A 22654-nucleotide genomic window follows, 5' to 3' on the forward strand; every position below is an offset into this window, starting at 1 on the left:
CATACGGAGGCATGTAGACAGTCGTTTTTCCCACGCTCTGTCTGCAAGTGGAACAGGAAGGAGGGAAAGGACTGGTAGCGGTGGCTTGCGGTGTATGTATGTAGATGTAGTTGTAGATGCACAGGAGAATGGTGGAGGCTAGATTAGTAGATGGGATCACTAATGATGAGTTACTGAGAAAAAATGGCTCTGAGCACTATGGGACTCAACATCTGACAAGGGAACCTCCCCATCGCACCCCCCTCAGATTTACTTATACGTTGGCACAGTGGATAGGCCTTGAAAAACTGAACACAGATCAATCGAGAAAACAGGAAGAAGTTATGTGCAACTATGAAAAAATAAGCAAAATATACAAACTGAGTAGTCCATGCGCAAGATAGGCAACATTAAGGAACAGTGAGCTCAGGAGCACCGTGGTCCCGTGGTTAGCGTGAGCAGCTGCGGAACGAGAGGTCCTTGGTTCAAGTCTCCCATCATATGAGAATTTTACTTTCTTTATTTTGGCAAAGTTATGATCTGTCCGTTCGTTCATTGACGTTTCTGTTCACTGTAAGAAGTTTAGTGTATGTGTTTTGCGACCGCACCGCAAAACCGTGCGATTAGTAGACGAAAGGACGTGCCTCTCCAATGGCAACCGAAAACATTTGATCGCAAGGTCATAGGTCAACCGATTCCTCCAAAGGAAAACATGTCTGATATATTATATACGACACTGGTGACGGCATGTGCGTCACATGACAGGAATATGTTGTCGACCCACCTAACTTGGCGAATGGGTAAAAAGATTCTTCTACCTTGCCCGATTTAGGTTTTCTTGTTTAGGTGTAGCGTCCCCATACTACGGCGCAGCTACTTCGCATCGGAGTGACGGATAGTAATTGTCTGAAAATAAAAAATTAAAATTTTCACACGAGGAAAGATTTGAACCAAGGACCTCTCGTTCCGTAGTTGTTCACGCTAACCACGGTGCTCCTGAGCTCACGGTTCCAAAATATTGTCTATCTTGCACATGGACTACTCAGTTTCTATATTTTGCTTTTTTTCATAGTTGCACATAACTTCTTCCTGTTTTCTCGATTGATGTGTGTTCAGTTTTTCAAGGCCTATCCACTGTACCAACTTATAACTAAATCTGAGGGGGATGCGATGGGGAGGTTCCCTCGTGAGGTCATCAGTCCCCTAGAACTTAGAACTACTTAAACCTAACTAACCTAAGAACATCACACACATCCATGCCCGAGGCAGGATTCGAACCTGCGACCGTAGTGGTCGCGCGGTTCCAGACTGAAGCGCCTAGAACCGCTCGGCCACACCGGCCGGCAGGTACTGAGAAGTTATGACACAAGGTTGGTTGACGAGAAACGTCTTGAGACATCAGTAAATAGTTAATGTGGTAACGGAGGAACGTGTGGGATTAAAAACTGAAGAGCAAAGCTTGACAAACGGGTGTAGGTTGCAGTAGTTATGTAGAGGCCTCTGTAGGAGAGACTATCGTGGAGATTGCAGCAGACTTGTCTTCGCACTGAAGACAACGACAACGACAACGACGACGACAACAACAACAACGTCATTGTGTTTAGAAAATACCCTTTAGCGAACAACTGAACTGGGAAGTCCACCTCTTCCTGAATCACTTGCTCGTGCCTGCCACAGTGTGGATAAGTCGTACTTGAAGCACGGATTGTATGGTAGCGGCAGCAAGCAGGCTGCAGCTTTACACGAGAGCGAGGCGCGCGCGCAGCGACTGCGCATGCGCGGCGGCGCCGGACGGAGAAAACGCGGCCACGTCGCGCGGCGCTGCGCCGTGATATCTGTGTCACGCCGTGCCGGAGAAAGGTGTCCGCGGGGTGGGCGGCATTACCCAGCCGTCCAGCCCCTGCGGAGCGGTAAGCCGTATGCTAATGGCGGGGCGCAGGTGCCGTGGGCGCGAGCGGGCGTTATCCAGCGCCGGTATTGTACCGCCGCCCTCACACCTCATCCTTATGCAACACCGGCGAGGAAGAACTTTTACTACTGAGCGGCTGTGGCTCCTCAAATGTTTCACTGATTTTGGTTGACCTTCCGTACCTCTATCTTTACAACGTTGACGTCTCAGTGCATACTATATTTTTTTGTATACGACTTGACACAGAACATTTAAGAAGCTGGGACGCTATAACAAAGATCAAAATAACCCAGCACGATTCCGACTTGGAATGCAAATAGGCCCACTGTAAGATACTTTAAATATTAATCTGATTCTTTTCACTAAAGCAACGCACTGAAGTAACCCATATTCAGTCGTCAACTAAAAACTCTGCTTCAAGACTGCTTGCGTTGCAGTCATATGTTATTGGACACTTTTGTTTGAGTTGTCAAGGCTCCACGCCTGGTTGGTTAGGCAGGAGTTGAAGTTTGTGATGTCTGAAGATGGGTGTAATTCCGAAACACGTAACATGTTCTAATAAAAGAGTCAATTGTACATCTCATGACTTTATTGCGATTGTACAGCATTGGTTGCCAATTATAAACACTCAAGACTGCAGTTAATGTGTAAAGCAGTTCATATTTTCCACGGTGCCTTAGCAAGTACTTATCCACGTTGTACGGCAAAACTTTTGTTTAATTTGTCATCAAGTTCTTTCTTTCTTAGAAGTCGACCTGCCGCCCGCAGTCCGCTCTTTTCATGAAGCTGAAAAATTATTTTTAAATTTGTAGCCGGACGCTCTTCCTATCGCCACATTTGTCAGTTACGAGGGGCGTTCCATAACTAACGCAATACACTTTTTTTCTGAAAGCAGGATGATTTTCCAGAATGAGATTTTCACCCTGCAGCAGAGTGTGTACTGATGTGAAATTTTCTTGTCAGATTAAAGCTATGTGCCGGACCGAGATTCGAACTCGGGACCTTTGCCTTTCTCGGGTATGTGCTCTACCATCTGAGCTACCCAACCACGACTCACGCCCCGGCGTCACAGCTTTACTTCTTGCAGTACCTCGTCTGCTTCCAAACTTCACAGAAGCTCTACTGCGAACCTTGCAGAACTAGCACTCTTGAAGGAAAGGATATCGCGGAGACATGATATACTGTGAACTACGGATGAACGGCAACAGGCAGATTCCATATTTTTAGATTTCGGAAAAGCAATTGATACGGTATCTCACTGCAGTCTGTTAACGAAGGTACGAGCGTACGGAAGACATGGCTTAGCCACAGCCTGGGGGATGTTTCCAGAATGAGATTTTCACTCTGCAGCGGAGTGTGCGCTGATATGAAACTTTCGTGGCAGATTAAAACTGTGTGCCGGACCGAGACTCGAACTCGCGACCTTTGCCTTCCAGATTAAAACTCTGTGCCGGACCGTTGCCTTCTGCAGGCAAGTGCTCTACCATCTGAGCTACCCAAGCACTACTCACGCCTATCCGCACAGGAAGGCGAAGGTCCCGAGTTCGAGTCTCGGTCCAGCACACAGTTTTAATCTGCCACGAAAGTTTCAGGATGATTTTTAATCCCTACTCCTTTGGCTACGCGACCCTGCTTTTCAAAATAATCTCCGTTCAAAAGCACCGAATTACGCCACCTTACCGGCAAGTGTGCATGCTCGCACGGTACCACTCCACTGATCGACGTCGGAGCCAACGTCTTGCTGCATCAACAACATCCTCATCATATACGTCCTGCTTCCCACGGATTTCATCCTTCACTGAGCCAAACAGATGGAAGTCGGAAGATGCGAGATCGGGACTGTAGAGTGGACGAGAAATAAGTGTCCGACGAAGTTTTATGAGCTCCTCTCGAGTGTGCAAGGCTTGTGTGAGGCCCTGCGTTGCCACGGAGCGGGAGTCAGTGGCAACGAGCACGCACGTTCAGACCTGTGTGCGGGCGGCCGGCACGCGGGAAATCAGACAGCTCTGCGCGACTTTGTTGCAGTGATAACAGACACCTCGCACAACGACTCACCGTGCTTTTGTTCACTGTCAGGACCCCGAAGACATATTCTGCAAGCGCCTAGGAGTATCTGCCATGCTCCGGTGTTACGCCATAGGAAACTCGGTGACAGCTGTCTGCTTGGAACGTTTGCAGACGCAGACATCTATTCTGCTGCCTTAACATGAAGTCGCGGTAACGCCGCTACTCGGCGGCTGGCGTTGAGGTGTAGTACTCAAGAAGCTCGTAAGATTTTGAACATAGATTTCTCGCGAACTTGAGATGCGCAGCCTACTAGAGTAACATTTATTTCAGGTGGCAAGGGGACTTCGCAGACTGACTCTTTTCGATTTTCTCATACCTAGACATCTATTTAAAAAAATCGAGATTAGAATATTTCCGAGCACATTTCTAGTTTATCAACAATTTGTCAGTAGCGTAATACGTTTTTTCCGTGAAGTCGCTGGTTCGATCTTACTAGCAGCAATTTTTCCTATCTTCTGTTTAAATTTTACAGTTATTAATAAATAGAAATGTGAATTAACAAATACAAAATCACAATTTTCCAAAAATTATATCTAGTTTTAATTACTGGTCATAGTAAAATAAATTAATATTTGATATAGACATTTCTGTTACATAACTAAAATATACATCTCAGTCATACTACTTTACCCCTATAAAGAAGAAAGTATTTTATTTCCTATATCATACATCACTTTTTTTTTGTAGGAAATTTTGACTTATTTTGAATACTTTATTTTCATGTAAGTATGTGTCATTTTTATTAAAATTATTATTTAATCTTTCCTTATTAAGATTGCCATTTGTTTATAAATATGGCATGTAAATAAAAATAGAAAAATAATGTTAGTGAGATTCTAATGGATTTCACGCTTAGAAACCAACGATACTACGCACTTGTTATTGAACTGAATCTGTTCACATTCTCAGAAAATCCATTACAAATCGTTACATAACGAAAGATTTGTGCATATGTGCATAATCATTTCTTATAGCCTTGTTGTAGAATCCTCAGCTTCATGTACCGGCCAATTCGCAAAAACCTTGGAGAGGTCTTGTACCTAATAGCGTTCGGAAATCTAATCTCAAACGTGATATTCTACAAAAAACAGGGGAAGCACCCAAAAGGGGAACTGAAAACTATATGAAACCTCGCGGCTTGAGAGGGTGTGATATGCTATTTCAATGATTACAAAATCGATTCAAATTTACAAAGGATTTGGCAGCGTGAGCGAACTTATAAGTATGGCATTGCTCCCCCTTTGGCCTGGATGCATACACTGATTGGGTTGGGAAAGGTGCCATAAATCCGATGTATCCTCCTAGGAGGCTAACTGGCCATCAACTATTGGAACTTGTCCCACGCATGTTCTGCCGGGAACAGATGTGGGAATTGCAGTGACCACAGCAATACCCCAAAATCACGAAGATGGTGTTATGGGCAGTTTTTCTAAAACTATTCCGTAACCTTATTAATAAATAATTATTCAGAATTATCAATTTAAATTAGTATTGCTGCATGAAAGTGCGCACGCAGTTAAATCTAATACCAGTGACTGCAAAGGTAAATAATACAATTTCCTTTAATTCTGTACGGTGACGAATCATTGTAGGGTTTTTGCATAACTTGGAATGGCTAGCCAGCTATGTGTATGAACAAGGGTTCTAAGGAGAGTATTGGGTGCAAACCACAAAAATGTTTCTGTTGAAAGCCGGGACTCAGTTAGGTGTGTGCTGGGGACAGATACGAAAATCTCAGACGGTTCCCGTAGGGTGGCAGACCGAGAGGGTCCGACACACTGCAAATTTTCAGTGTGTGAGGAGCTTAAAGAATACTGTTTAGAAAAGATGAGATCTGCGGAGGGAATAACTCAGCGTGGGACATAGTCGTTGGGGACCGGAGGACGTTGCAGGTGCAGGTGTTTATATTTTGTATGGAGGCCTGCGGCTGGCTCATGACGATTACTTTCATAGCGGTCGCGGAGTCTCTTGAGCGCCAAAAAGCAGCTGTTCTTATTGGCCGAAACAAAAATCACACGTATAGGGAAAGAGAATATCTCTCTAATGCCCCCTCTAAGAGAGAACTGAGCAGTATTTGTTAACCATGGCAGTTTCGTTAGAAGAAGAAAATTGTTGACATCTTGGATATTCGGGAATCCAGCTGGATGTTCACGTCGTTCTCGCACGATATTTCAAAGGCAATACTGACCCTACTACTCATCTTAGAAAATAGATTAAGGAAAGGCAAACCTACATTTCTAGCATTTGTGGACTTAGAGAAAGCTTTTGACAATGTTAACTGGAATACTCTCTTTCAAATTCTAAAGGTGGCAGGGGTCAAACACAGGGAGCGAAAGGCTATTTACAATTTGTACAGAAACCAGATGGCAGAGTCGAGGGGCATGAAAGGGAAGCAGCGGTTGGGAAGGGAGTGAGACAGGGTTGTAGTCTCTCCCCGATGTTATTCAATCTGTATATTGAGCAAGCAGTAAAGGAAACAAAAGAAAAATTCGGATTAGGTATTAAAGTCCATGGAGAAGAAATTAAAACTTTGAGGTTCGCCGATGACATTGTAATTCTGTCAGAGACAGCAAAGGACTTGGAAGAGCAGTTGAACGGAATGGACACTGTCTTGAAAGGAGGATATAAGATGAGCATCAACAAAAGCAAAACGAGGATAATGGAATGTAGTCGAATTAAGTCGGGTGATGCTGAGGGAATTAGATTAGGAAATGAGACACTTAAAGTAGTAAAGGAGTTTTGCTATTTGGGGAGCAAAATAACTGATGATGGTCGAAGTAGAGAGGATATAAAATGTAGACTGGCAATGGCAAGGAAATCGTTTCTGAAGAAGAGAAATTTGTTAACATCGAGTACAGATTTAAGTGTCAGGAAGTCGTTTCTGAAAGTATTTGTATGGAGTGTAGCCATGTATGGAAGTGAAACATGGACGATAACTAGTTTAGACAAGAAGAGAATAGAAGCTTTCGAAATGTGGTGCTAGAGAAGAACGCTGAAGATTAGATGGGTAGATCACGTAACTAATGAGGAGGTATTGAATAGAATTGGGGAGAAGAGGAGTTTGTGGCACAACTTGACAAGAAGAAGGGACCGGTTTGTAGGACATGTTCTGAGGCATCAAGAGATCACAAATTTAGCATTGGAGGGCAGCATGGAGGGTAAAAATTGTAGAGGGTGACCAAGAAATGAATACACTAAGCAGATTCAGAAGGATGTAGGTTGCAGTAAGTACTGGGAGATGAAGAAACTTGCACGAGATAGAGTAGCATGGAGAGCTGCATAAAACCAGTCTCAGGACTGAAGACTACAACAACAACATTTCAAAAGCGTGCCTCGCTGTCTTCTTCAGGTGCTACCTGAGACTGGTCGTTGGGTCGATCGAGTCCCGAATATCCAAGATGTCAACAGATCGCCGGGAAAGCATGAAGAATTAAATAAGAAAATTGTTGTAACTGTTGTGAACTTTTCATTGGCAGAAAGTCTGAAAGTATACTGCTATTGGCTTCGAGATTGTGGCGCTGGCAGAATCAGCCAGATTTTGTGGAGAAGAGGGGAAAGACACGTCGCGTCAGAGGGAGACTGCAAATAGAGGACACTTCAGTACTGCAGAGGGAGCTGCCTTCACTTTAGAGCTGATGCCACGGCTGAACTTTGCCACTACTGCGGCCATCCTCTGCACCCGAGCATCAGCAGAGTGGCAAGCATGGACCGCGTCTACATACGCCGTGACGAGGGGACCGGGAAGCTATTTGGTTCACATGAAAGCTTCGTTTTCTGAATTCGATCCATACAGCCGGCTAGCTGCACTCAATATGGGCCTAGGAGAGAGGACTAGTACCTGTAAGACTTTTTCTGCGCCTTTTCTTTAGGCCATCAACTTATCCAGAAATAATATGCCCATTTTTGCGGACACAGTTTTTGTATCATTGCTATGTCAAATGGCTCTGAGCACTATGGGACTCAACATCTAAGGCCATCAGTCCCCCAGAACTTAGAACTACTTAAACCTAACTAACAGGGTATCACACACATCCATGCCGGAGGCAGGATTCGAACCTGCGACCGTAGCGGCGGCGCGGTTCCAGACTGAAGTGCCTAGAACCACTCGGCCACACCGGCCGCTTCGTCAAGATCTTTCGTACATATTTTTGTTCTCTTGCGTCCATTTATAATTATCTGTATTGTTCATCCAGCGGCTAGAATCACATTAATTCGTCTAATAATAAAGTGGATTGTTATAGGGACCTCTAGTTTCATTTAGTAGCTTGGTGGAAACCTTTGTCATCTACGTGAGTTGTGGTACCCATATTTCATGTTTAATTGGCACCCCCGTCCAAATCGGATGCATAGTTAGTTATACATACAGTGAGCGTCCAATCGGATGCATAGCTAGATATACATACCGCGACATTGTTTCTTGGTTTTCAATTCACGTGATGTAGTGGGCAGTGAGCTGTTTACTGTATACGTCACCGGGTTCAGGTTATGAGTATGTTAGCACCTCATAACAGTTCAAAGAGGCGTCCCGTTTGTGGAGAATTGTTGTGTTGAAGAATGGCACCAAGTTACTGTCACATAAGAGGTAGCGTATGAGGCCGCAAAATGTCCGTGACGTATCGTTACTCCGTCTCACATCCCTCAATCACTTTCAATAGTGACGTGAAACACCCGGTGGATTACCACAAGATGACGCCAGGACTGACGCTGATGTGCGTCTCCAAAACATATGAAGACTGAGACCTCTGCCCAGGTTGCCGAAATACTCGCCCACGTTGACCATTCAGGAGCGCGAAAAACGCGAATTACAGCTGAACAGAATGACACATCATTCATCAGTCACCTCTTGGTTTCCAGCCGTGGCACCACTCCAAATGCAGCCGTTAGCCTACGCACGAGACGGCAATATTACAGTCTGGATGCTGCTGATCTCTAACCAGCGGTGTCAAATGACACAGTGTTGCGCAGAGTCCTTTACTTGTCCTCGGGTGGCAGGAGCAGGCGTGGAACGGTTACGATGAGCTCGGTGCACGGTGTGGTGATCCTCCATTGTGGTCGTCAGACGTGTCCGACTGGAACCTTGAAGGCGGGAGTGCCTGCCCCCACGTTCACTCCAACATCGGACCACTGTCTCAGCCGAATGCCCTACGAATCTGAATATTGCACGATTCGACCAGCCAACCAAATGGAGACCCACAATGAAGCTCCTTTCAAACTTGAGACGCTGATAACGCTGTCTCAGACAAGTACACGGTACCTCCGTGCCCTACACATTGTGAAAGGTATGTACTAAGGTCTGATCACGGTAGCTCCCGAAAATAGTCGGTAGTTGCCAACCGCAAGGTGGAACGAGTATAACATCTTTGAGTAGGAGGTTCTTTGATGGTTAAGAGAGCTGGGCGCGTGCAGTAAAAAACCGAGGAGTCGCAGGTAGGTGGCCGGAGGAAGCAGACGTGTGGTGACAGCTGTAAGGTAGGTCGCGCTCGCTGCCCCAGACCAAACCTTAGCATGTAAATGAGAGAAGATATATAATGATTTCAAATTGGTTTTGTTAGATAATATTCAGAGTTAGGATTTGTATGTCAAAGGTTTGAACACAGTAAGCGTTTGGTAAAATTTTTGTAAGAATCTTTTGTACTACGGTAGGTTTTGTGTATGACTTAAAAGTTTAACAATATATATATTGAGATCAACATTGTGTTTCTAACAGCCTGTATCATAATCCAAATCCTTTCCTTAAATCAGTGTGCGATTTGCAGGGGGGGATGGGGGGGATTTCCCCCCCTCTGCATCACACCATCCCCTCCTCTGGTTTCAGTTTATGCGTCCCAACCTGGGATGCTTATTTCCCACGCACTGGAGTAAAACTTAACATATAATTTAAATTTGTGGAACCGAACACTGAAAATTTTTAGGAAGTCTTACTATTAATATGTTTCAGTTTTCTATCATCAGAATAAGTACAGCCTTTCACAAATGTGCCTGTACGTTTTGAATTCCCCTCGTATACCTGTATGTAGATGATTTTGTAAATAAGCTTTAGCTATAATGCACTTTTAAAGATATAACAAGTGATGGCTTTTCTGATAGTACATACGCGTGAATAGCGAGTTTCGGCATTAACATCTATTTATAAATAGCTGTTTAACCATGCGTAACGCCACAATCCAAGCTAGTAACATACATAATTCTAATAACCCCCGAAGACATCCCCCCCACTGGTAAAAGCACAAATCGCACCCTGGCTTAAATTGAATATGAAAATGAGTAGCAGAGTAAAGTTACCCACCAATGAAAGAACCAAGTAAACATCAGGGCCAAATGTTAATTTTCCAGTACCATCTTAATGCCATTGCACAAGCGGCATTATTCTCTTAAATTTTATTGCTGAATCAAATACATGTTGCATTTCTGGAAAAATGGAGGAGTGCAAGAAACAAGTTCACAGATGCAGTCAGATGCAGGTTTGCTGAATAATCAATTAGAACAATCTTATCACTGATACTTTCACTGAATAAAAGGATACAATTTTGGTTACATACTTTCACTTGGCGACCCTGCCAGGATACTTTCAAATGATCATTCGACATCTGATTCGGTTCATGTCTCTTATATACCCTACCAGGAGGCCTGACAGCGACACTAATGCACTCTGGTAGCCATTCTATCTGTTACAGAGAATTGTAACTCGAATCATTTACATAGGCGCCGGCAGTGCATACATGCACCAAGTTACACAAAACATCCGACCATGTCTTTTCGGTCCTTCAATTTCTTTTTCTTTTGGTCAGGCAGTGTATTTTACTTTTTTTTTTTTTTTTTTTGAGAGCTGAGCTTCAAATTCTATAAGTGTGATAGGCATGCAGAAAATCGAAGAGGGCCAGCCGAGTGTGTATGCTTCACGGTGGGATCATCTCGCCCACGTCGTGCAAATGAGGCGAGCAGCAGCAGGAGGAGCAGCGAGAGCGCCCGGCTACAGCGACAGCTTCCGCCGCACCGCGGCGCGCCCGCCAAGGCCTGTACGACAATGCCGTGTAGGCAGCTGGGAGGCCCGCCGCTAATTGTCCGGGCCGCCTCCCATGTGGGACGTTCGTGGCAGCAGCCTGGCCTTGGGGAACCTTCCTCTTGCGCGGCCAGCAGTCGCTACTGCACCCCAAAATACTGCTGCTGCGCCGTGCAAAAGCCCAGTGAGGAGGATCTTCCACACTCCAGTGATACTAGTCTATCACGGACGTCGATTCACTCGTAGATAATACTTCCATTTATGTCCGCCCTATAAGGTCTAATCTGTCTAGTGTCATACCTGATAATTCTGTACAACTTTTCTTTTATATGAAAGATTGTCGACATCCTCATGTTGCATTTCGCTCAATTTGATTTATCATACAACACACATGACCGATGTCAGAATACACATTTCATCATCAGACATACACGGCAAGCCACCATACGAAGCATGATGAAGGGTACAGTCTACCATTGTTAGCCATTCCTTCTCCTGTTCCACTCGCAAACGGAGCGAGAGAAAACCGACTGTCTATATTCTTCCATCCAACCCCTGATCACTCTTATCTTGTCTTTACGGTACTTAGCGAGATGTACATGTTTTTTAAATGTCTTTCGCAACGAGCCCATAAGGCCATTCCATCGGGGAATGTAATTACGACAATACGAAAGTGAGGACAAGAGGACCAGCAGTCTCCGAACGAAGAAAGTAGCCGACCCGGCCGGGAATCGAATCCAGGCTCGTTCGGTTAGCAATCATTCGAGATGAAGATGTACGTTGGTGGCAGTAGAATTATTTTTGGGTCAGTTACAAATGCCAATGTTCTGAATTTTCTTAACAGTGTCGATATTACTGGGTAGCTTCAATACTGGAAGACAGCGCCAATTCGCCATGAAAAAAAAAAAAAAAATTCTGTTACAATTGGTGGTTGCTACACTGTACCCCAATGACCTGGGATAGCGGGCCGCGGTGGCCTAGAGGTTCTAGGCGCTCATTTCGGAACCGCGCGACTGCTACGGTCGCAGGTTCGAATCCTGCCTCGGGCATGGATGTGTGTGATGTCCTTAGGTTAGTTAGGTTTAAGTAGTTCTAAGTTCTAGGGGACTGATGATCACAGCTGTTAAGTCTCATAGTGCTCAGAGCCATTTGAACCATCTGTCCTGGGATAGAGGCTAAAGCTCTTACTTGGTCTTACTGCCTCACTTATTCCTAACAGGCATCTTATGAACTGAGAACATAAGGCACTGATGATGCTGATTTGTGCCTCCAGTGGTCGATGAAACCGATTAGCATCGTATTTTGCGGATGGATGGGCTAACCCCTCATATGAATATTCAACAATGACAACACAGCACTGCCCTCCACACGCACTTTCAATAATGCCATATACTATGCAACTGAACCCTGGGCGTAACATTCATTTTTCGCAAGAATGGTGCAAATGGTAAGAGTTAAGAGGACCCATCCAATTGAGGTGGCTACACTGTGCAGCAAACAACGCAGTACGACTTTATTTTCGTTTACTGAAAGACAAAACCAGAAATTCCTAGCGTCGCTAAATTTCAAGGAGTGTAAATATCTCAGATTTGCATACATAACGGCAGGCTAGATTCTAGATGGTGATGATTTTCCCTATCAAGATTTTCTTCGGGCACTAATGGAATTGATGTTCAGACTCTTTTTCTAAAGGGATCAGAGGACAAGGGCGCAACGTTTTTATGATCTAAAAACCGGGCATGGATCAACCTTGGAATACGTTTGCTGGTTTCTGAGAAAACAACTCTCAGCAAATTGAAGGAGATTTGCTCAAAATTAACTTCAGCTAAGGAAAAAGACATTTTTTTCTGGAGACCTATACCAGCTGTGTATTTAAAGAGTAGCTTCACAAGTATGTGTGTTTTAAAAATGTGGTGCCGATGCATGTTGGTATTATATTAAGCAATTAAAGGACGCGTATCTTTCTGAATGTATGAAGGTCCGTATTTCTATAATTTCAATATTATTATGAGTAGTATAAGTGTACGTATTTCCCCTTTCTGAAGGTAGGAGATAATCGAAACTTTTGACCTTGCGTTGCATTTCGTTTACTGTCTAGCGAGAATAATCTATCTTGATTAATACTTATTTCTTTCCCCTGGTCTCACCGTTGTTTTTACAATACAGTGTAATACAAATACCACACAAACAACACAATCGTTTGTGCATAGCGTTGAAAGATCTATCGAGAGTCTTTCCATGTTACTGTATGTTTCCCAAATATCGCAGTCTGCGTCGAAAAAAGTATGTATATACGTTGATAAAATTCGTTATAGGCTACGACTATCCTTTATGTCATCCAAGATTACAGCAAACCAGCTTTAGACACTGAGAGACACGTGAATGCTAGCGCTCGGTCATTGTCGAGTAATATCAGAAGAAAAGAAAACGAAATTGTTGAACAATTCAATTCAGGATGTTACATGACGGATCCAGCTGCAAGTGTTTTTGTGGATGCACCAGTCTCAACTGAAGCATACCAGTTCCAATACCAAAAACAATATTAAGCTACTAACGGGTTTAGAATATTCAAGACTATGGAAATGATACCACTGAATAAAATCGGATGACGTGAAGCACCAACAACTCGATCGGAATACGTGTGTGGGAATGTAAATGCAACGAACTACGGACGTGACTCGAATCTCTGACCATACATATTTCATACGTCATGAGAAAAATCAGAGGCCATATCCGAGAAAGGAACCTGCTTCCGAACCAGCGGATTGGTCTCAAGCAGTTAATATTCAAAATTTCTCGGTGCTACATTAAGTACCTCTAATAAATTTAAAATTTAAATTTCTCTGCCCGATATCTCGGATACGATCTTCGACTCAAAAGTGGAAGTGATTCCCCTTACATCTCGACTGCAACGCTACAACGTACCATCTGGTTAAGAACTTCATTAACCTGGGTCACACTGCAGGAGATTTTTTTTCCTTTTGAACATATAACCGCGTCTGTGTCCTCACATTCAAAACATTTTGAGACGGCCTCTTCAGTCGACCTAAATTATTTATTTTGAATTAGTTCAGCAGACATTCATTACCAAATAACTTTCCGAATTACTTCCTTAAGCGGTGTACAGACATCTTAACAAAATGACCTCCACCGAGATTTCTATAAGCAAATGTGCTCCAGGCTGCAGTAGCCACACTACCACATTTAACAGAGCGAAGAGTAGGAACCGTCATGATATAGTCCATCAGAACTTTGTTATTTCCGTATATTATTCCGAGAGTCCGATTCAACAGCAGACTCTTTCCTTCGCTTCTTTGAACAAGGCGTACTGCCAGCATATGATTAGTTTCAAATGCTCATCCCAACTTCCAACTATGTTTGAAGGGTACGAAAATAACTAGCAATGTTTACTTTCAATTTCCCTTGAGCCGCTTTCCGAAGCTCACAAATAGGCGATATCTTTTTGTTGCTTTAGTAAACCAGGTCACCTCATATGATATATTAACAATTAGGCATAGGCAACATTTCATCCATGGTAGTATAAATCGCTGCAGATGGTCGGATCTTGTTTAGCTGACACTTTTAATATTACGGAATATTATGGAATATCGTATAGGGAGACCAAGAGATGAATACACTAAACAGATTCAGAAGGATGTAGGTTGCAGTATGTAATGGAAGATGAAGACGCTTGCACAGGATAGAGTGGCATTGAGAACTGCATCAAACCAGTCTCTGGACTGAAGATCACAACAACAACATGGAATATGCATTTAGTTTTTGATCCATTAAAAACGGAGAAAGTCATAGGAGTAACGCGATTTAGAGAAGAGTTCTTAAACGTTTCATGATCAAAAGGCTATGGAAACGAATAACGTTCGGCAGTAACTGAAGTAAAGAATTAAAAATATCGAAATATTTACACAAATGTTCGCTCCTATCACTGGACAGCTTCATGTAATTAGTCCGTACTGATCATTCGCGTCACCGCTGGTTGACACTGAAATCAATTTTTATCCGGTGGCAAGACCCCGTGAATCTAAGAGAGACTGTCGTCCAAGACTTTGGCTTGAAATATTTTTATAGTGTTTTCGATTAGTCCACAGAATTCCACAGCTTTTTATCTGTATCTGTAAGCTCACGTATGTTAGGTAGCACACGGTGCTCTTCTGCGAAGCAGTTGATTAACTGCGGAGTTTATCGTACTGATTCAGTAATTCTTACATGTCTCCCTTTTCAGGTTTCCCAGTAATGTCATATTATCCGATTTAATCCGAATATTTATATTTGCTTCCTTTTAGGCACATAAATACAAACGACAGCATTTTCTCGATTATCATGACCGTAGACGCGTCATCAAATACTTCAGGCAGCAGTAACCAAGAAGCAGTCTTTTAAACCTTTCTGTGATACTAAAACAATGTACAAGACCAAGGCACGGACATCAGCATTCTCTGATGGGTGGCAGTGTATAGTTGAACGAGGCGTGTCAGCCTCAGAAAATTATTTAAAATTTTGCCACGATCCGGAGAGATAGAATTATTTATTTTGGAACCACTTCTTAACACTGTGACAATTCTTTTAACTATTCTTTCCAAGTAGGGCTGGACATGCATAGTTGACTTCAGAGCATCCGTGGAGTTGGGTGAAGAAGAAGACTGGCACTGCGATTTCAGGTCTACATCGACCTGTACTATAGGCTCATTTAGCAGATCACTCTCTGAGAAAGACAGAGGTCACGGTCATCATTAAAAAAGATCGACTTAACACAGTCAGAGAGAGAATTCCTCATGCTAGCCCCTGAAGTAATTCCTCATTAAAATAGATAACTGAATCTTTTGACTATTAGCATTCTGTGGCACAACCTTAGCGCAGAAAGAGAGTACATTAGGTAGAAAAAATGCAATGGAAATAGATAGATAATCTTTCGTACATTCGGGTCTACATCCTTTGTGAATCCCTTCAAGGAATTAATTTTCCTGAGAAGGCTGTTCGGTTATTTTTATTATTATTTTTTTAAATAAACCCTATTTCACTATTCAGCAGTTATAATTTCTTCCTCTTTGACATCACACGCTACATCAAAGTAACAATATTATGCTTACAGTATTTTACGTGCCATACGTCACTGTGAGAGAAAGCAACAAGTGACAAGACACTTCTATTAGGGAAGTCTTCAGATGTTCCCAGATAGTGACTTGTGGAATACAACATGCGATAAGAATACTTTATTGTGATGCAACTTGATGCTGCTCTAGGGAGACAAAATAGGTATTTGCTAAACAATGGAAGTAAGTGTTTATTTCAAAGTAAAAGAATAGCTTTCAGAAGGAAACCACTTCTTTTAACGGGTATAAAGAATTTCGAATATTTTTGTTCTGACAAACAAAATTGGGTACAACTGGTGATTATGGTGGGAGGACAAATTAGGACACAGTTATATCATCCCCATCATTAGGTGCACTGTGACAATCGCTATACGCCATTGCTAGCTCCCTTGCTACGCCTACACATGAAGTGAGATTTCGCTACGTCCCGACAAGCATCAAGAAGACGCAGTGGAAATTGGACAGATACAAGTGACACTAATGACAGAGCTACACAAAGCTGTGAACTGTTGGTATCGGTAGTACGTGTAGAGGATGACAATGGTAGATTAGTTAAATCGAGAGCAAAGACTCACCAGTTTTTCTTCCAATAGATGGTGTTTGGAGCTTGAAGAAAGCGTGCGTCGCTGAGTAGTATAGCCTTGTGCACACAGCGTTCCGTTTCACTGGCGACTCGTGTCACAGGATGGCCGGCAGAGTGTCCAGGTAATAGCAGTCGCCCCGTGTACCAGCAGGTGGTTCGCCTCTGACAGCATTCCCTCGCACCCCGCCTGGCTCCCGACACCGCCGCAGCCTTACTGGAACGAACGCCGTCGCTGGCCGCGCCTCGCTCAGCGCCGCGCCGCGCCGCGCCGGAGGAGGGGCGCCGTGACGTCACCACTGTGACGTAGCCGCCCTCCGCCGCAGCCGCCGCTAACTGTACAGCGGGCACCGCCGCGACCACTTTCCGTTTCCAGCGGCCGGCCTGACATCTGGCGGAAATCCCCGAACATTATTGCCGAATTAAGAAGCCGAGCAAACAATGCTTCAGCCCGCTGGGATCCTCGGGATTTCACGGTTCCGGATACTGTAGACAACTCGCAGTGCTGAAGCGGGAACTTCAATACCGGATGGACCGTCGCAATTGCGTTGTTATTCAAACTACAGAAATGTTTTAAACACTAAACCGCTGGAGAAATTTCCAAGTACGATGAATGTAAGAATAACCTAGATACTTCCTGCCAGATTAAAACTGTGTGCCGGACCGAGACTCGAACTCGGGACCTTTGCCTTTCGCGGGCAAGTGCTCTACCACTGAGCTACCCAAGCACGACTCACGCCCCGTCCTCACAGCTTTACTTCTGCCAGTACCTCGTCTCCTACCTTCCAAACTTCACAGAAGCTCTCCTGCGAACCTTGCAGAACTATCATATCAGCGCACGCTCCGCTGCAGAGTGAAAATCTCATATGATAATCTAGATAGTTCGCCTTCAGTTTATCATCTCCGGGTTACAGGTTTCAGCTAAAATAGGAAAATAGGTAAGATCGATGGACTAACAGAAGACCTGTAACACAATTTAGAAAGAAAATTCACGACTGGACAGCTGGCGTCACAGAAAAGCTCACAAAGCCTGGAACAACGTGTGTTCATCAACGGAAAAGAGCTCGTTTTGAATGAAAGTAATAAAGGATTAAAGAAAAGCCAAAACAAAACTACGAAAATGACCCTTGCACAGCGCGTTGTCCGGTAGGACCCAAACCGGAATCTTACATACATTATTACATATTTTTCTCTAATACAGGTACTGAATTAATACGAATGTTCTGTAGACTGTCGACACTGCGTACAACAGGCGATCTGAAAGTAATAAAATAACGAATAACGCCGTTGAAATAAGTGTATTTTCAAGAAATAAGGGTAGTGCATGACTCCTCGTTCCAGTTTCGGTAGGAATACTCTGTCTTGTAAACCATTTCCGACCGACAAAATGATTTTAAAGGAATTTCATTGTATGTATAACTGCTGCACTTCTCCTTTTTTTGTTTTGCAACTCATTTAGGTTTATGCTGGACCATATCCAGGCTACATACGAGTAAACTGATCAGACGAACATCGTACAAATCTGCCTTTACAATATGATTACTTCATGCTGTACAAAACTTCTCAAAAGTGGCGATATTGTAAGGATATGTTTGTATGATGTTCAGCTGATCATGTTTTATACAACCTGAAGATGGTCCAGTACAGTCCGAACTCGATTGTTGAATAACAAATAAAAACAAGTGAAGCAGTTGTACATATAATAAAATTCCTCAAATATGTTACAGATACCAACGTTTGCTTACATACAATAGAACAAATGGTTCAAATGGCTCTGAGAACTATGGGACTTAACATCTGTGGTCATCAGGCCGCTAGAACTTAGAACTACTTAAACCTAACTAACCTAAGGACTCACACACAGCCATGCCCGAGGCAGGATTCGAACCTGCGACCGTAGCAGTCGCGCGGTTCCGGACTGAGCGCCTAGAACCGCTAGACCACTGCGGCCGGCTACAATAGAACGGTTTTAGGTTTTTTCAGCGGAATGTCTCTTTCGTCACACCACTATTTTGATGCCAATTTTGCCACCCTAAGTGTTACAACGAATCCATGGTGCATGTATGGTCAGATAACAACGTCAGAAGTCCCTTCGATCATGTTCGAACCTTTCAACGCGATTTTGAAATGGTCTTTCTCTATCACTTTTAATCTTGAGGGAATAAATGCGGCACCAGGCCCATATCTAGCTGTTTTGTATGTAGAATTTCATTCAAGATGCACAATGCCTTCTTATATGAGAGGCCTACCATCTAAACAACGTCCCAACCCGTACGACGAATTTTACCGAACATTTGTCCACAATAAATGGTAGTCGCGCGTGTGGAACGTGTATAATCTGTAGTCCTCGTACAACCACGATATTCACTTATCCAGTAATGAACGGACTTAACTGCTGGTGCAAACACTTCATGACCTCATTTGGCACCATGGGAGCGATCTCTCCCCTCCCCCCTCTTTTATTTAACAATCACGTTTTCCCCACTGGACGATACTCACATTTACCCATTTCCAAGAATTGTGTAACATCCGTTATCAACAATAAAAACTTGCGTTGCATCTGTTTGGAACTTCAAGCAAAATCGTTACCTGAATAAAACTTAACAACAACCACGTCGCTCTCTAAAGTATTCAGCTAGTTCGTAGAAATTTACCGGACTTGTCAAACTAAGAGGTCCAAAGTTACTGTCCTCACACGGTCTCTGGACACCAGTAGACATCTTATCCTATGAATATTGTTCTACAACTATTTTGGTTTTGTTTGCAAAACTATATTTGTAGGTGATGTCTCCATTTTATTTCCTGTCATCTCGTGTATTCTTTCTCAGATATTTGCCGATGATGGGTTAGCCGTTGGCAATGAGCTAAAAGAAAAAAATATGTGCAAGGAACAAAGTTATACGTAAACTGACTGGACCTACATGGGCAGCACAGCCTGAAGTTCTTCGATCGTCAGCAATGAGACTCTGTTTTGCAGCCGGAGAATATGGGAGGTGTCTTACTACTCCAACCAAGTCGCTTTACATGAGACAGTCAGGATTGTCGCCGGATGTCTGAGTGCTACACGTGTCCATAAAATTTACCCACTTGCATCCATAGCACCAGCAAATATCAGCCACTATCCAGTGAAAAAGAGAGGCAGAAATAGCAAACCGGGTCACTGTTCTTAATGTATAATCACCAAGTCAAGGAAGAGCTGTGTCCAAAGCACAGTACCGCTAAAAGGCCGACGTGAGACCCACCGCTTATCTTTATGATTGGATACTGCATCAGCTGCAGTATAGTAGTTGAAGAGCACTGAATAGATTAAGGACGGTAGTCATAAAAGGAAAAGTGAACATGGTTAAGATGACCAGTGTGAATACGAAGAAACATAGGCGATCAGACATTTCCGTGTGTGCCCAAGGATGGAGCTTGTTTGCACAGCGGAAGACATTACCAATAAAGCTACAGAGCTATCGTAGAAGACAGTTTAGACGTCTCGCCCGGAACCGGAAAGTAAGAAAGTAAGCATCTCATGTACTGGATTACTTCACATTCTTAAACGACAAAATACCCGGCCCTAGAGACGATTAAATTGGTCACGTGAATGGAAACAGTCACGATACAGTTCAAAGCAGTTTGAGTTGTGGCCTCGCAGTGCAAGCATGGGAAGTCATTACGGAAAATGCCTTTGTGAGCAGTCGCAACGGCATATTTACTAGCGATGAGCAAGAGGGAAGAATGACAGTGCTGACAGAAAAGGTGACGGAAGTTGAGTAAGTCCATGGTGTGCCACATACAGCAGTACGAAAGGACTCAAAGAATGGGATTCAGGGATGTAGAAGCAAAATACACACAATAAATATCTTATTAACTACATCATTAAATGTGTTTTAGGTGGCAATTACTCCAATATTTTGAGCAATGCATAGAAATATCAACTTCGCGAAAAAATCTCACAGGATTTGTTGCACAGAAGTGGACATTAAGGGTAACAAGGAAACTTTGCCAAAAAATATTGGTGCCAGAATAAGAGAGTCATCCTGTGTGCAACGGAGACGAGATGGTTTCAAAAAAGAAATACAGTATTAAATTTTTATTTGTAGTAATTCGGCATCATAATGAAAGCGATTAATGGTTTATTTAGGAGAAGTGTGAGTGAATGCTGTAGAAATGTGACAGGAGTATTGTCAAACAACAGTGGCGGTCAGTGTTTAATTGTGGTGCTATGTGTGGAATGGCGTGCAGACGTGTAGCTATTCCAGTGCTCCGCATGTATAAGGGGCGATCAAAAAATTTTCGTTTGAGGTCGTTGCTGCAACGTATATGCAACGCATGACTCCGATGCGGGTGTATAAGGTTGGTTGGTTGGTTTTGGGGAAAGAGACCAAACAGCGAGGTCATCGGTCTCATCGGATTAGGGAAGGAAGTCGGCCGTGCCCTTTCAGAGGAACCATCCCGGCATTTGCCTGGAGCGATTTAGGGAAATCACGGAAAACCTAAATCAGGATGGCCGGACGCGGGATTGAACCGTCGTCCTCCCGAATGCGAGTCCAGTGTGCTAACCACTGCGCCACCTCGCTCGGTGGGTGTATAAGGGTCGACATGAAGGCAAGCGATTAGTGTGGCGTTCGTGCCTTGGTGACGTGCGTGTGACAGGTGCAGAAACATTAGTTATGACGACGTTTTTATCAAATGCACCGAAACAGGACCAACGAGCTATTATTCTTTTCTTGGCTGTCGAAGGACAAACACAAGTAGACATCCATCGGAGAATGAAGAATGTGTAAGCGGCAACATGTCTTTCGAAGCCACTGTTGTGGGATGGTACGCAACGAGAGGTGCTGCTGTTTCATGATGACGCTCATCCCCGTACCGTGTTGTACGCTGAAGTTACTTCGACTCAAGTGGGAGACACTCGAGCACCCGCCCTGTGGTCCTGATCTCTCCCCACGCGACTATCTCTTGAAGGGTGGACGATTCCTGTCGGACGCAGGATCTGCAGCAGGCATTATGGTGTTCTTGACGCAGCAGGACACGTTGTTTTACCAACCGGGTATCTTCAACCTGATGTATCGGTGAGATAGTTGTTTCAATGCTCAGTGCGATTTTGCCTGATTGGCATACCGATTTTGGACTGTACGGCCATTGAATAGAAACTTTTTGATCGAGTTTTATAAGGTTATTGGAGTGTACGCTATTACTGTTGTCCTCTCCCAGTTTCTCGGTTATAATATGACTGTGATGCCACCCTTGCCTTATCTGCAGTTCATTTTGTCCAGTAAACAACGGTTATTCATCGGTACCTTCGAGGTTTCAGAAGACGACTGCATGAGAACTAAAATACTCATCATTGGACAGGGCATCTCTGTACGTTTCTATCCAGATCACAGGTGCTCAACAAGGACATTTGTCACCTACCAAAGAAAGCGCAACAGCAGTCGGCTTTGGAAATCTGTTCATCTGCAGAGGAGAAGTTATTCGATGCGACAATACAGAGCGCACAGTTTGTCTACGTATTCCTATGCGCCTTCTCCTCCTCGTGCAACGTCAGCACGGCGCGTTTTGCGAACGAAAACTTGGAGGCATGCACTATCCTGTGTCATTTTCCTTTAGTCTTGTAGTTTTCGCGCAGTCACCTTCTGAAACAACACAAGTGAGACTCAATAACCCTGTAATTACTGTCGCAATGGTATAGTTTTAGGAGTAGATCAGGCCGTCTTGTTCGGCCGTTGCAGTAAATTTTTCTGCTTAACACTGAGTAATCTGTCCTCGTACCGCCACGTTTTTGTGTAGAATTTGAGAACGGTCTGGTGGCATTGGCTACAATGTAGAGGAACTCTAATGATCTCGGCGAGGTATCGCGAAAGAAAGTTACGTGGCACGTAGCAACCTCCTCATCTCGATGTAGCATTTACACCCAACGTCTTCCATTGTTTATCTGAAATATTCAGATCTCTGTTTCCCCTAGAATTATTGTATCATGGAAATTATTCTGCGAGATCTTAACGCTTGTCCTATCATCCTGT

The 22654-nt window shown here is 43.7% G+C and overlaps 1 protein-coding gene across 2 annotated transcripts in view; it reads right to left on the reverse strand.

Annotated features, from left to right (window-relative positions):
• Positions 1–16865, reverse strand: part of LOC126237480 (uncharacterized) — a 361405-nt gene extending 344540 nt beyond the window's left edge. For both annotated transcript variants that reach the window (XM_049947623.1, XM_049947624.1), the window contains exon 1: positions 16639–16865. The gene's annotated coding sequence lies outside the window, so the exon portion shown is untranslated. The remainder of the gene's footprint in view (positions 1–16638) is intronic.
• Positions 16866–22654: the final 5789 nt, after the last annotated feature.

This window comes from Schistocerca nitens, chromosome 2, assembly GCF_023898315.1.
Source record: "Schistocerca nitens isolate TAMUIC-IGC-003100 chromosome 2, iqSchNite1.1, whole genome shotgun sequence".
Taxonomy (NCBI): Eukaryota; Metazoa; Arthropoda; class Insecta; order Orthoptera; family Acrididae; genus Schistocerca; species Schistocerca nitens.